General features: G+C 40.8%; 2 protein-coding genes and 1 pseudogene across 5 annotated transcripts in view; 1 reads left to right on the top strand and 2 right to left on the bottom strand.

The window, feature by feature from the left end:
* LOC126418908 (dehydrogenase/reductase SDR family member 11-like) overlaps nt 1–14,302 on the top strand; it is a 290,829-nt gene that overhangs the window by 167,455 nt on the left and 109,072 nt on the right. The window lies entirely within an intron of this gene.
* The window catches only part of LOC126418909 (dehydrogenase/reductase SDR family member 11-like), a 54,511-nt gene that overhangs the window by 38,132 nt on the left and 2,077 nt on the right, over nt 1–14,302 (bottom strand). The window lies entirely within an intron of this gene.
* Nucleotides 9,002–9,119, bottom strand: LOC126420241 (5S ribosomal RNA; annotated as a pseudogene).

The raw sequence follows: 14,302 nt of genomic DNA, 5'->3' as shown, positions 1-14,302 counted from the left end.
TTTCCATCCGCTCTGAGGTAGATAATTCGTACTGGTTAATCACAGCCAATTCTTGAGGAGAAGGGAAACTGATGTCTGAACTCGCAAGGTCTCTAGCGATTGGCTGAAGAGAACCCGGTGCTGATCCACTGTAGACCTCCATAAATGGAGGATGTCGTCCTAGAGCTGACCATAGATGCCAGAGCTAAACTTATAACGTCCTTCAGCTGTCACTAGAGTCATACTCAGCCTGAGTCTTAGACCCATGGTAAGAATAAGCCGCATTTGCGAGAGTTGTGACGAGAGGACCGTGAAGTTTTTCATTGTAAGCTAGAGTCATGATTTTCTAAAATTTATCCAAACAGTCGGTTAGTTGAAGTGATCATATGTTTAGGCAAGGGTGCTGGTGCTTGCGTGGACGTTTCTGGGTCCTTTTCTTCTGTCTATTGAAAAATTCCGCAATATGGGGGTTCAGGTGGACAAAGCGAGTTGTATCATTTCATTCCCAGTTCCAACAATTTGTGACAAGGTCTTACCGTGACTCATTTACAATCCAAGTGAACCTCTGTGCCCTGCAATGTTAATTGTTTTGTGTAGTGGAATCCCAATTCTTTTAGGAATAAACAACAGTTTAGTCTGACATTTCGTTTCATTTTGTGGAACGATGAAACCTCTTTCTGTTACCACATCTAAAGCTATGTCACACACCATTCATGTTTATTCGGCCACCCGTGTTTAAATTCAGATTCTTATTAGTTCCTGTCGCGTAAATGTTTTCTTAATGCTTTCACATGACCGTTTGGGAAGTATCTGTTACTGTACTAGTCACTGGGGTCAGATCTTGTTAGCATATCAGGGGTAGGTTGAATGCCCAACTCTAGTCTCACATAACGCAAAATCTCAATTTGAGTTTTATCACAATCCAGAACATGAGGATTTGTTTTGGTTTCAGTATTACTACCAACCATTTCAGTGTTGTGATCTGCGGGTAAATGAAAGTTCTGGATAAACGACCACTTAAAATTCAAAACTGAACAGTAACGATTTTGAAATGGTTTAGTGTCCCTATGTAAACAGTGGCAGTGGTCCAAAATGTGAGTGTATTGTAACGGCATGACATCAAAGTCTCTGCTTCCCCATAGTTTGCGCATGACTGAAGTCTAAATCACTGTTAAACGGGAACAGACATCAAATAGAGGGCCTGACTGCTACAATAGGTAAGTTAGGAAAAGTTTTATTCTATTCTGTGACATACAGATGTTCTTAGCGTTGAACCTAAACAAATTAGGCACCAGATGACGGTCGAAAGTCCTTAACTCATATTGCCATGACCATATAAGAGATGAGACCAATTAATTAATGCTGTTATGTGGCTAAGTGGGAGAATGAAGATGTAGTTGCATAAATTATTTACATGGACACAAGTTTGCCACATTGTTTAGGAGTATATGTCATTTGTTTACTGGGTCTTTAAAAAAAAAGTATTTCCGTTGATGCTGCTGTTATTTGCTTGTTTCAGTGCAGATGAGTAACCAGTAATCTGTTAACTTTCACTTGACGACTAACAGTAATGATCGTGAGAGTAAAGTCAAACATGTGAAATTGTGTGAGTGGAGTGGTGTCAGTGTGAACTGGGTGTGTCATTTAATACGTAAACTAACGCAGGTGAAAGGTAGGAAGCTAAAGCAAATAATTAGTGACACATTCTACACTACTGTCACTAACCTCCACTCCCTTACGGACTTGATTACTGTAGACTAAAAAAGCAATCTCATGTACTTCTCTGGCAGCTTTAGTTTTTTTCATAATTGTAATAAGCAGTCTGTGGATAACGAAACCTTCATTACTCTTCCGCAAGTCCCTTAATCTTTCCTATTGTTTGTAACATCAATCAAAATTAAAGTGATATTCTGGACATATTATGGTCTCGGAGAATCGGTTATCTGCGTTTCGGGAATCTCATCGTGTATAACAACCAATCGGTGATTCGGTACGTGTTCTGGCCCACATGTATATTCTTGCTCCCATATTCTTTCTTTGTGTTCTTCGCTCTCTCTCAAAGTATATGTCAATGCCTTTTTACAAGTACAATTACTGTAACAATTCGTGAGATTTGCACTTTCGGTACCATGTGGTCACGTATTGCGCGCCTTCATTATTTCACTGCCTGTATGCTTAAATTGTGGTTGATATCTCTGTTGTTTGTGCTATTTTCAAGCCATTGAAGATTTTTTTAGAAACTGTTGTTACTGACTTTAAACTGTTCCGTAATCTTTGGCCTATCTTTCCCACGGTTAGGTAACACTCAGTTACATAAAGATTTTCTTTCGGTATATGAGGTAAGTTCGTCGCTATATGAGTGTACCAGATGCGGTAAAGGTGTGCACAGAGAAATTCCGTTGCGTAAACTGAAATTGACTTATCGTATTGTTTCATATCCTCTATATAGCAAATAAGATGGATTGTTAACGCAGATTTGTTATAGGTACCACCTACTGATAGAGCAAGCATCTGTTTTCAGTAAGATTTGTTACTACCTATCAGTTAGAAACTGAAGCAAGTAAAATCACGAAAGTTTTTCATATTGCATTAAATTTCGTTGTGAAATTTTATAGATAATTAATAGTAAACTGTTAACACGTCGCAGAACTTTCCCGGATATATTATCTTTGGCTCCAAAGGAGGTTGAAATTTAGCGGGTGTAGTGATCTTGTTATTTGGTTGCATGCACATAGAAGCTGGTCATTCTTTGAGTGTTTCTTGTGATAATCTGATTTTCATATTTTTTCCTCACTTCGTAATGAGTCTATTTACGCTAATAATTGCTCAGAAGGACAAGAGGTTGAAGACACTTACAAAATTTTTTTAAAAAAATTCTATACTCAAGGTATAAAGTTTCGTGTTTCTGCATGACAGGCCATGGCAAGATGCTTAAAAGATGAGGAGATACTGGAGTCACTTCAGGAGGATTTTCCAAATGATATTCATACATCAAGTGGGGAAAGTAGTGATTCTGAAGCAAAACACATTCTTGAAGAACTGAAACTCAAGAACTTACAGGGCAACCAAACGGAAAATGACACCACATCATGTATCAATCGTCAACAAATACTTCCACTCAATCTTAAGAAGCACCAGAAATTACATATTAGGATAGTAATGACAAGAAGAGACATCTTCCAACTCTTTTCAGAACAAAAGAAGAAAGACAGGATTTTCACCTTCGAGTGAAATTCGAAGCCAAAATATTGCAGCTCATGGCCATATTTTATTGGTAGTCGTGGGGGATATGAAAACTGTACAGCATTATGGGCACATTGGAAGCTTCGTCCTTTGGGGCCCAAATTGCAAAATATGTCCTCTGACGACATTATTATTACGAATATCAGCCAGCTAAACTGCTCGTCAGCCAGCTAAACTGCTCTTTAAATGATTTTTATTTTACAAATCACTCACGATGAGCCCATTTCCGCATATTGCTGTCAGCAGATGCTCTGTAACTACATAAATAAGATATGGTCTCAGTATTAGGGTCCGTAACTATAATCAGAAAAGTTATAATACAATCGTTTGGTGTTTTTAACTTACGTGTAATATCGTTGCTGTAATGTCCTGTCTTTTTCTTAGAATTGTTTGTCGTTAGATGTACGTTGAAGACGTATATCTGCCTTTGACAGCTTGGATGACAGTAGATCAGCGATATTACATGTTTACATGGCTACCATTATAAAGGTAATCATGTAAACATGTAATAATTGTACCATTGTAAAGGTAATTATGTAAACATGTAATATCGCTTATCCACATTTTTATAATGGGAACTGGGTAAACATGTAATATCGCTGAACCATTGTCACCCAATCTGTCAAGAGAAAAATAGCACACATAAAAACCGACTAAAGTTAGATGTACGTCTCCATCGACATCTGAGGAGAAACTATTAGTTCTAAAAAAGACGGGACGTAACAGCAACGATATTATATGTAAGATAAAAATACCAAATTAGTAGAATTTTCTGGTTATAGTTACAGACCATTACTTACTTTTGTATTTACAGTGCACATGGTGATGGCAGTATGCCAGAATGGGGTCACAGTGAGTTATTTATAAAATAAAAAACCATCTAACAAGCAGTGTAGCTGGTTGATATTCATAATAAAGTCATTGAAAATGTTCGAAATTTAAGGCATTTTTATGTAAAATGAGAAAAAAATTGGTTTTACCAGTACCGTCTTTGGAAAAGTTTGAGGTTCACTCAAATGAAATCTGGTCAGTGCGTCTACCTTTGCCTTATACGTAATGTGGGACCACGTAACTACGGGTATGGTGGCGCCGTCTATTGGTAGAGAGACTGACGCACCGTTTGATGTTGCATAGCGCCAGTGTGGTTTCAGACAGAAGAGAAGTTGGCCACACAAGTTATCGACCACTAACTGACATGCAGGCGGGTAAGCACGAACAGCCCACCCGGTTAGCCGTGCGGTCTAATGCACGGCTTTCCGGATTGGGAAGGAGCGCCTGGTCCCCGGCACGAATCCGCCCGGCGGACTTGTGTCGAGGTCCGGTGAGCCGGCTAGTCTGTGGATGGCTTTTAGGCGGTTTTCCATAAGCCTCGGCGAATGCGGGCTGGTTCCCCTTATTCCTCCTCAGATACACTATGTCGGCAATTGCTGCGCAAACAAGTTCTCCACGTACGCGTTCACCACCATTACTCTACCACGCAAACATAGGGGTTGCACTCGTCTGGTGTGAGACGTTCCCTGGAGGGGGGTCCACCGGGGGGCCGAACCTCACAATATCCCTGAAGAAGTGGTTCGGTGTGGGGTGGCGGAGGGGTGAAGTGGACTGCGGTAGTCGTCGTGGGGTTGTGGACCACTGTGGCTACGGCGGGGATGGAGCCTCTCCGTCGTTTCAAGGCCCCCAGTTGACATACAATATAATACATACAAGCAGAAACAACGAGCAGTGATTCGATTTTTGGCGGCGGAGGGAGCTGGAGCCCAAGAAATGTATCGATAGATGAAGGTCGTGTACGGTGAGTACAGCCTGAGTCGTTCAAGTGTTGTGGAATGGCGCAAACGATTCCTTGAGGGGCGCGAGTCACTGGAAGACGATGCTGGTTCTGGACAGGCTCATCGCCTCATCACACCGGAAATGGTTGCGTAAGTGAATGCTTTAGTCTTGGACCACCGCAGAATCACCGTGGACGAGATCCATCGATGTTTGGACTTCTAAAACAACCTATTCGCGGATATCGATTCGCAACGGACGACGAAGTGTGTGACTGGGTCCAGGCGTGGATCCGACAGTAGCCTATTAGCTTCTTCGAGGATGGAATCGACCGGCTAGTGTCGCAATGGGATAAATGTGCCAACAGTTTTGGCGACTATTTTTGAGTATATGTACTGTGTATAACTCCGTTTTTGAGTTGATAAAATCTTTTCCGTTACATTACACTAGTGACCGGGTTTCATTTGAATTCCCCTTATAGAAGGAGCCGAAAAAATAGGCCAGGATGGGAAAATCGCCCATTGAATTTTTTTGACCTGAACATTGCTGCTGCCTGCCGAGAAGTGATCACAGTAGTTCTAATACACACCGTCATTGTTGTCATGAGTTTGACAGTGGGAGTCTGTTCTGTTATATTCTTAGTAAGGACTTTCCTGATTTTCAGTTGTTTGATGAAAAGTAAGCCATTTATAGTACTCTTGTACGTACTGAGGATGTACGTCTGGAGTACAGCATTGTATGGTAGTGAAACATGGACTGTGGGAAAACCGGAACAGAAGAGAATCGAAGCATTTGAGATGTGGTGCTGTAGACGAATGTTGAAAATTAGGTGGACTGGTAACGTAAGGAATGAGGAGGTTCTACGCAGAATCGGAGAGGAAAGGAATATGTGGAAAACACTGATAAGGAGAAGGGACAGGGTGATAGGACATCTGCTGAGACATGAGGGAATGACTTCCATGGTACTAGAGGGAGCTGTAGAGGGCAAAAACTGTAGAGGAAGACAGAGATTGGAATACGTCAAGCAAATAATTGAGGACGTAGGTTGCAAGTGCTACTCTGAGATGAAGAGGTTAGCACAGGAAAGGAATTCGTGGCGGGCCGCATCAAACCAGTCAGTAGACTGACCTAGTGTAATAATTTTTAAAATATCACTGTTTAAACAACCTTTTTTCGCTTACAAATGTAGCTCCTTGTTGTTCCTTCCTGTCTGATAGCTTGACCTATGAACCGCTAATGTCGACATGACATCCGACCGGGAAATATGGCCACCTACTGCTCGGGAGAAGTGGCCAAGTTTACCACTTTCCGAATACTTTAATTTTAATCTGTTCACCTCACTGGGAGGTACTTACTTCGATGTATCGCAAACAGTACTATAGACTGATTACTAAATCCTTTTATACACAAAGATATACTTCTATCCCTTCGAGACGATTTTGAAATGATTAATTATATTTAGTGTTCTGGCCTATCGACAAGCGCCGGCATGAAGATGAAGAACGCAAGAGCAGAGGGGCAACAGTACGCTGACTAGGATGTCACCACGACAGGAGCGGCAACTATACGAAGAGAATATAAGCGCCGCTCCTGCTGAAATCTCCCCTTAGAAAAATTATGAATGACTGTGCTGGTAAACTTCTACGTTATTTGATTTTCAGACAGCTGAGCAAAACTGAACGTACTCAGGCAGTTCTCTCTTTACTTATTCTGATCATCACTAAACTGACACACAATATTTTAGCGTAACGCAGTCTGACTTTCAATAATCCCTACAAACGAATGGCCCTGACTAACAATAACCTATACCTTTCATGAATCACTTGCCCCACAAAAACCTTCGTTACTCGAACTACTGCAATACGACGAGCGCCAATACTGCGAGCTAAATAAAAGATTCTAACTACTGAAGGTACTAACTACCGATAGGCACAGTTAGCAAATGAAAGATTTTGATAGAGAACAAACAATGTATTTACCTTAATAGGGTTCAAAAGTCATCATATATCAGTTCATGACATCGAGTTTTACAAATTTCCTTTTTCTGACGGACACGCGTCCATATCGCCCGTTCTCAAAACTCTGGCATCTCTCTCCCAACATCAACCACTGCTGGCGGCTCACCTCCAACTGCACAACGCTACGCACTGTTCACATCCAACTGCCCAACACTACACAAGCGAATATTCCAACAATGAGTCCAACCAGCCACAGACTGCACACAACACAGTCAGCGATTTTCATACAGAGCACTACGTTGCGTTACCAACATAGAAACCTAAACAGCCTACTTACACTCCCAGCCTCGGCTGGACAGTAGTAGGACGGCACTAGCAGGCCCGGAGTAGAAGAGCTGTCATTCTAACTGTTATAGTGAGACTTGTGCCTTATATTAATTGCTTATGTGGACAGTGTATGTAGCAAAGGACACACTGATTGCGTGTCGCCAGTAGCTTGCGACACAGAAGTACAGGGTTATTACAAATGATTGAAGCGATTTCACAGCTCTACAATAACTTTATTATTTGAGATATTTTCACAATGCTTTGCACACACATACAAAAACTCAAAAAGTTTTTTTAGGCATTCACAAATGTTCGATATGTGCCCCTTTAGTGATTCGGCAGACATCAAGCCGATAATCAAGTTCCTCCCACACTCGGCGCAGCATGTCCCCATCAATGAGTTCGAAAGCATCGTTGATGCGAGCTCGCAGTTATGGCACGTTTCATGGTAGAGGAGGTTTAAACACTGAATCTTTCACATAACCCCACAGAAAGAAATTGCATGGGGTTAAGTTGGGAGAGCGTGGAGGCCATGACATGAATTGCTGATTATGATCTCCACCACGACCGATCCATCGGTTTTCCAATCTCCTGTTTAAGAAATGCCGAATATCATTATGGAAGTGCGGTGGAGCACCATCCTGTGGTACGTTTAGCTCCCTGCTTGCTTTATTCGTTAACTTCCGCGGGCTACGTGAAACTTGCCCGCACGCGTTCAACCGTTTCTTCGCTCACTGCAGGCCGACCCGTTGATTTCCCCTTACAGAGGCATCCAGATGCTTTAAACTGCGCATACCATCGCCGAATGGAGTTAGCAGTTGGTGGATCTTTGTTGAACTTCGTCCTGAAGTGTCGTTGCACTGTTATGACTGACTGATGTGAGTGCATTTCAAGCACGACATACGCTTTCTCGGCTCCTGTCGCCATTTTGTCTCACTGCGCTCTCGAGCGCTCTGGCGGCAGAAACCTGAAGTGCGGCTTCAGCCGAACAAAACTTTATGAGTTTTTCTACGTATCTGTAGTGTGTCTAGACCATATGTCAATGAATGGAGCTACAGTGAATTTATGAAATCGCTTCAATCATTTGTAATAGCCCTGTAAAATACCTAAGATTACATCCTGCAATGGAGATTAATAAAACAATTGTGCCAAAGGCCTATAGGCGAAATACTGATGCTAAGCTGTGTTCACATCGACCCTCTGTCCATAATCGTGTTGTATAAATGGAGATGACGTTTTAACTACTGACGACGCCTTTGGCACTATTGTTTTATTAATCTCCATTACAGGATGTAATGAAAGTATATTTAGATATACCGAAACCGTGGTCAAGAATTTTAATAAATCTTTATCCTGCAACTGTCATAATTTACCGTGAAGGATTTCAACAGTTGCTTTTTCAGCCATGTTTAAAATCTTGTCAATCTACTTTACTGTAATAAAAACCATTAATGTGATTTGCTTGAATTGTTGTGTAGCTATCCCAGAAGGCAGCATCCTTTACGCACTGACGTATCAGAGTCCGAACAGGTCTTGGAAGGCTCAGCGGAACCGACCGAACGCCGTTTCATCCTCAGCCCACAGGCATCACTGGAGGCAGCTATCGTGGGGCATATGGTCAGCACTCCGCTCTCCCAGCCGTATGTCGGTTTACAAGACCGGAGCCACCATACTTCTCAATCAAGAAGCTCCTCAGTTTGCCTCACAAGGGTTGAGTGCACACCGCTTGCCAACAGCTTTCGGCAGTCCGGATGGTCACCCATCGAAGTGCTAGCCCAGCCCGACAGCCCTTAACTTCGGTGATCTGACGGGAACCAGTGTTGCCACTGCGGCAAGGCCGTTGGCTACAGAAATTAAAGAAAAGTAAAAAAAAGGTTTTATTTCTACTAGTACAATTGCCAACCTTCTATTACGACGTTTTAAAAAAAGTAAATAAATAAAAAATATGTAAAAAAATACCGAGGCAACTGGGAGTAGGATTCGCTTTCTGAGGGTTCAATATAAACTTAATTATGCATACAGATAATAAAAATAATTCCGTGTTGCTCAGTGGTGGGTAGCAAGTCTTTCTACTCGACGCCACTTCGGCGACTTGCGTATCCCTAACCCATCCCAGTTATGCAAATGGGGAAAGGAGACCTACTACTTAATTTGGAATCCTAACTACGTTTTATTTCCGCCGACTGCTCCCATCGTTGAGAGGAGAAGACTAGATTAAAACGAAGACAAAAAAGTCCATGGACCAAGCGAGATTCGAAACCACGACCTCTTGGTTTGCAGGCACACGATTTGCCAATAGACCCTCAGGATCGATATGTACCATGTGAACACGGTTTATATATAGGTTTTGATAAGTGTCAAAATATACAACACAAATTGTCGTATTTTTGGACTGCATTTACGCTACTGGCCATTAAAATTGCTACACCACGAAGATGACGTGCTACAGAGGCGAAATTTAACCGGCAGGAAGAAGATGCTCCGATATGCAAATGATTAGCTTTTCAGAGCATTCACACAAGGTTGGCGCCGGTGGCGACATCTACAACGTGCTGACATGAGGAAAGTTTCCAACCGATTTCTCATATACAAACAGCAATTGACCGGCGTTGTCTGGTGAAACGTTGTTGTGACGCCTCGTGTAAGGAGGAGAAATTCGTACCATCACGTTTCCGACTTTGATAAAGGAGGGATTGTAGCCTGTCGCGATTGCGGTTTATCGTATCGTGACATTGCTGCTTGCGTTGGTCGAGATCCAATGACTGTTAGCAGAATATGGAATTGGTGGGTTCAGGAGCGTAATACGGAACGCCGTGCTGGATCCCAATGGCTTCGTATCACTAGCAGTCGGGATGACAGGCATCTTATCCGCATGGCTGTAACGGAACGTGCAGTCACGTCTCGATCCCTGAGTCAACATATGGGGACGTTTGCAAGACAACAACCATCTGCACAAACAGTTCGACGACGTTTGCAGCAGCATGGATTATCAGCTAGGAGACCATGGCTGCGGTTACCCTTGACGCTGCATCACAGACAGGAGCGCCTGCGATGGTGTACTCAACGACGAACCTGGGTGCACGAATGGCAAAACGTCATTTTTTCGGATGAATCCAGGTTCCGTTTACAGCGTCACGATGGTCGCATCCGTGTTTGGCGACATCGCGGTGAGCGCACATTGGAAGCGTGTATTCGTCATCGCCATACTGGCGTATCACCTGGCGTGATGGTATGGGGAGCCACTGGTTACAAGTTCGTATTGACGGCACTTTGAACAGTGGACGTTACATTTCAGATGTGTCACGATCCGTGGCTCTACCCTTCATTCGATCCCTACGAAACCCTACGTTTCAGCAGGATAATGCACGACCGCATGTTGCAGGTCATGTACGGGCCTTTCTGGATACAGCAAATGTTCGACTGCTACCCTGGCCAGCACACTCTCCAGATCTCTCACCAACTGAAAACGTCTGGTCAATGGTGACCGACCAACTGGCTCATCACGATACGCCAGTCACTACTCTTGATGAACTGTGGTATCGTGTTGAAGCTGCATGGACAGCTGTACCTGTACACGCCATCCAAGCTCTGTTTGACTCAATGCCTAGGCGTATCAAGGTCGTTATTACGGCGAGAGGTGGTTGTTCTGGGTACTGATTTCTCACGATCTATGCACCCAAATTGCGTGAAAATGTAATCGCATGTCAGTTCTAGTGCAATATATTTCTCCAATGAATACCCGTTTATCATCTGCATGTCTTCTTGGTGTAGCAATTTTAATGGCCAGTAGTGTACTTAGAAACTTAAATTATTTACGCCGCCAAGGGACTGCGGACCTTAATATTTGATATGAATTCGAATTCGGTATCTCTACTCGTTACTGACAAAATAGGAGCTTATCAGTGTGACAGACAGACGGATGGACGGATAACAAAGTGGTTCAACAAGGCAGTGTTTCCCAGCTTGGGGGTAATTACTCCCGAAAGGAGGTGATACGAGTTTTATGAGTGGTAAAAACAAAAGGGCCTGATTTGTTCACGAAACTAAATTATTTGTAAAATATCATTAATATTTCGTAAAAGTATTATACTGCAACAATAATTTTTTTTATAATTTATAAAAAACAGCTACCAGCCACATGTATGGTTTAAAAGGTTTATTATCTTCAGACCATGACGGGTTTCGGATTTTTCTTTACAAATCCATCTTCAGATGGCAGTTACAAGCATTCTAAGTTGGACCTAGTTTTGTTTTTGTTATTCGTTTGCTGCACCGGGAAAGAAAAGAAATATTTGTTGTCATATCGGTAATGGTATTTTTACAAAAGATTTACTTCTTTTACAAAATATAATTTCTCTTGAGATAGTTTTCTGTTTTAAACTAAGTAAACGTGCAGGTTCTTGTACTATGTAGTTCTGCCTGACGAAATATTCGTGCGTTTATGTTTTCGAGCGCAAGCTTAATACACTTTTCAATATGCACTATGTGAGTGCTATTCCAGTCAATGGACGTCACTTTCAACCTCATCATCTTAATTACACACGCAGCACACACGAATAACGTTTACAAAACGTGGCCCAGCTTCATATTACAAACGAGAACAATATTTGCAAAGAGCTTCCAGTCATAACAATGTTAACTTACAGTAGCTGTATAGTCGATGTGGGTACAGTAAAATATCTCTTTGCTATTTTATGAGATTAATCTAAAACGGAATAAATAAAATTACATACAAATAAGATTACAAACATTATATGTAGTACAGAAATACTGTGTGTTACTAATTAGTTGTTACAATTTTAAGAGATAAATTCTAATATATGACATGATAAGCAATGCACATGTTTTCATTAAGCAATGTTTCAGTGACATATAAGCAGTTTTGGGGGCCTGTGTACTGAATGTTTTTAATTGAATATTAGGCTTAAGTTATTTTAAAAAGGTGAAAGCTTCTTCAAAGTTATTTAGGAAGGGGGTGTTAACTGACTCTGTCTGTTCATTCAGAATGAGATCAGGGAACCTGTTATTATGTGTATGAATCTCAACCTCCTTAAGAGATTCAATGTGAAACCCTTGTCTTTGAGGTGTAATATCTGCAAGTTGTTTTCTATATTATCAACTGTATGATTGTTTTCTGCAAGATGGGTGGCAAAAGCAGATTTGCTTAGGTTTTTCAGACGTAGGGCATCAAGGTGTTCCTTGAATCTTGTTTCAAAAGCTCTACCTGTTTGGCCAATGTAGAATTTAGGACAGTTGTTACACTTAAGTTTATAAATTCCAGATCTTTTATGGGGTATGTTATTGTGTGGGAGTGAGTGTATGACTCATTGTTGGAGTTTGTTATTGGTAGAGAAACTGATTTTGACATTCTTCTTCTTGAATAGGTTGGAAATTTTGTATGAAAGTGGGCCTATATATGGTAGGGCTACATATTTTACTGATTTTTTGTCTTTCACAGTTATTGTGGCTGTTGTTTGTTGCAAAGACTTATTGTTAGCAATTTTTTCTTTTGTTTTTTGAGAGAGTGTGTCTATGATTGAAGCATCATAGCCATTATTTTGAGCAATTGATTTGATTATGTTGATTTCATTGTGCTGTTCGGTGGGGGTGAGGGGACTTTATGCATACGATGTAGCATTGACTGGAAATTTGCCATCTTATGTTGGTCCGGGTGGCAGGATGTGTTATTGATGGTAACATCTGTGGTTGTTGGTTTTCAAAAGATATCAAAATGGTGTTTGTTATTTATGTTTGATATTTTGAGATCCAGAAAATTGATGCTATTATTTATTTTATGCTCCACTGTGAATTTGATGTTGTTGTGTAATTTGCTCAGATCTTCAGCTAAGGTATCAATTTCGCTGCTGTTACCATCAAAAAGTAATAGAGTGTCATCTATGTATCTCTCGTAGTAAATTATTTTACTGTTCATTTGGTTATTGGATGAGAAGAACTTTTGCTCAAGATGGTTAATGTAAATATCAGCTAATAATCCAGCAAGACTGCTACCCAATGCAAGGCCATCATTTTGTTTATAAACTTTATTATTGAAGGTGAAGTAATTATTAGACAAGACGAGTGTAAGGATCTCAATTAACTCATATATTTCTGGTAGATTGATATTCTGTGTTTTAAGAGGTTACTTTTTATTATGTTAATTGTTTCATCTACTGGGATGTTAGTGTATTGGTTTACAATATCTAGAGAGGCAAATCTAGCTGTTGGTGCTATGTGGATGTCTTTGATATGTCCTACAAGGTCCACTGTGTTTTTAACTGTATATCTATGTTCAAATATGTAGTAGGTGGTAAGGAGATCCTTCAATTTTCTGCTTACGTAGTATGCTGGGCTGTTTCTTGAGTTCACAACAGGGCATATGGGGGAATTTTCTTTGTGGATCTTAGGCTGTGACCGAAGTTTCGGTGCAGTTGGATTCATGGTAATGCAGTCCCGAATTTCATATTTATTTAAGAGGAATTCAAAATTGTTAAGTAATTTACGAACTTGAGTTTGAAATTTTGCTGTGGGGTCTGTGAAGTTATTGGACTGAAAAAATTTTAGAGTTTTTTCAATGTATTCTGATTCATACAGAACAACAATTGAATTTCCTTTATCAGCCTTTACCATGAGAGCTTTGTTAGCAGTAAGTTTATCATTGATATCTTTAAGAATTTTTTGTTCATTATTAATTATATTATTTATTGAAAGCATGTGTTTAGTGATGAGGTTGTTGGCTTTAAATGCCAACGCATTTTTCTCATTAGACTTAAGTTTGGCAGTGTCACATGCCAGTTTTGTAGCTGCTATTAGGTCTTTTATGTTCTTATTAATTAATCTTGGGGCAATATTTTGCTTGAAGCCTTTATCTGAGAGGTTAAGTTCATTGGGATTGAAAGAAATATCTCTTGTGTTTACCACTCTGTTATAGAATATGTGCTTCTGCTGTTTCCCAGTGTTACGTGGTTCCTTTAATTTTTGTTCAAAAACTAGCATTAACGCATGACACAGTGTGGTTGAGGTGACAGCTT

This window comes from Schistocerca serialis, chromosome 9 (assembly GCF_023864345.2).
Source record: "Schistocerca serialis cubense isolate TAMUIC-IGC-003099 chromosome 9, iqSchSeri2.2, whole genome shotgun sequence".
Classification (NCBI taxonomy): domain Eukaryota; kingdom Metazoa; phylum Arthropoda; class Insecta; order Orthoptera; family Acrididae; genus Schistocerca; species Schistocerca serialis.
This window is presented reverse-complemented; position numbering and strand designations above follow the sequence as displayed.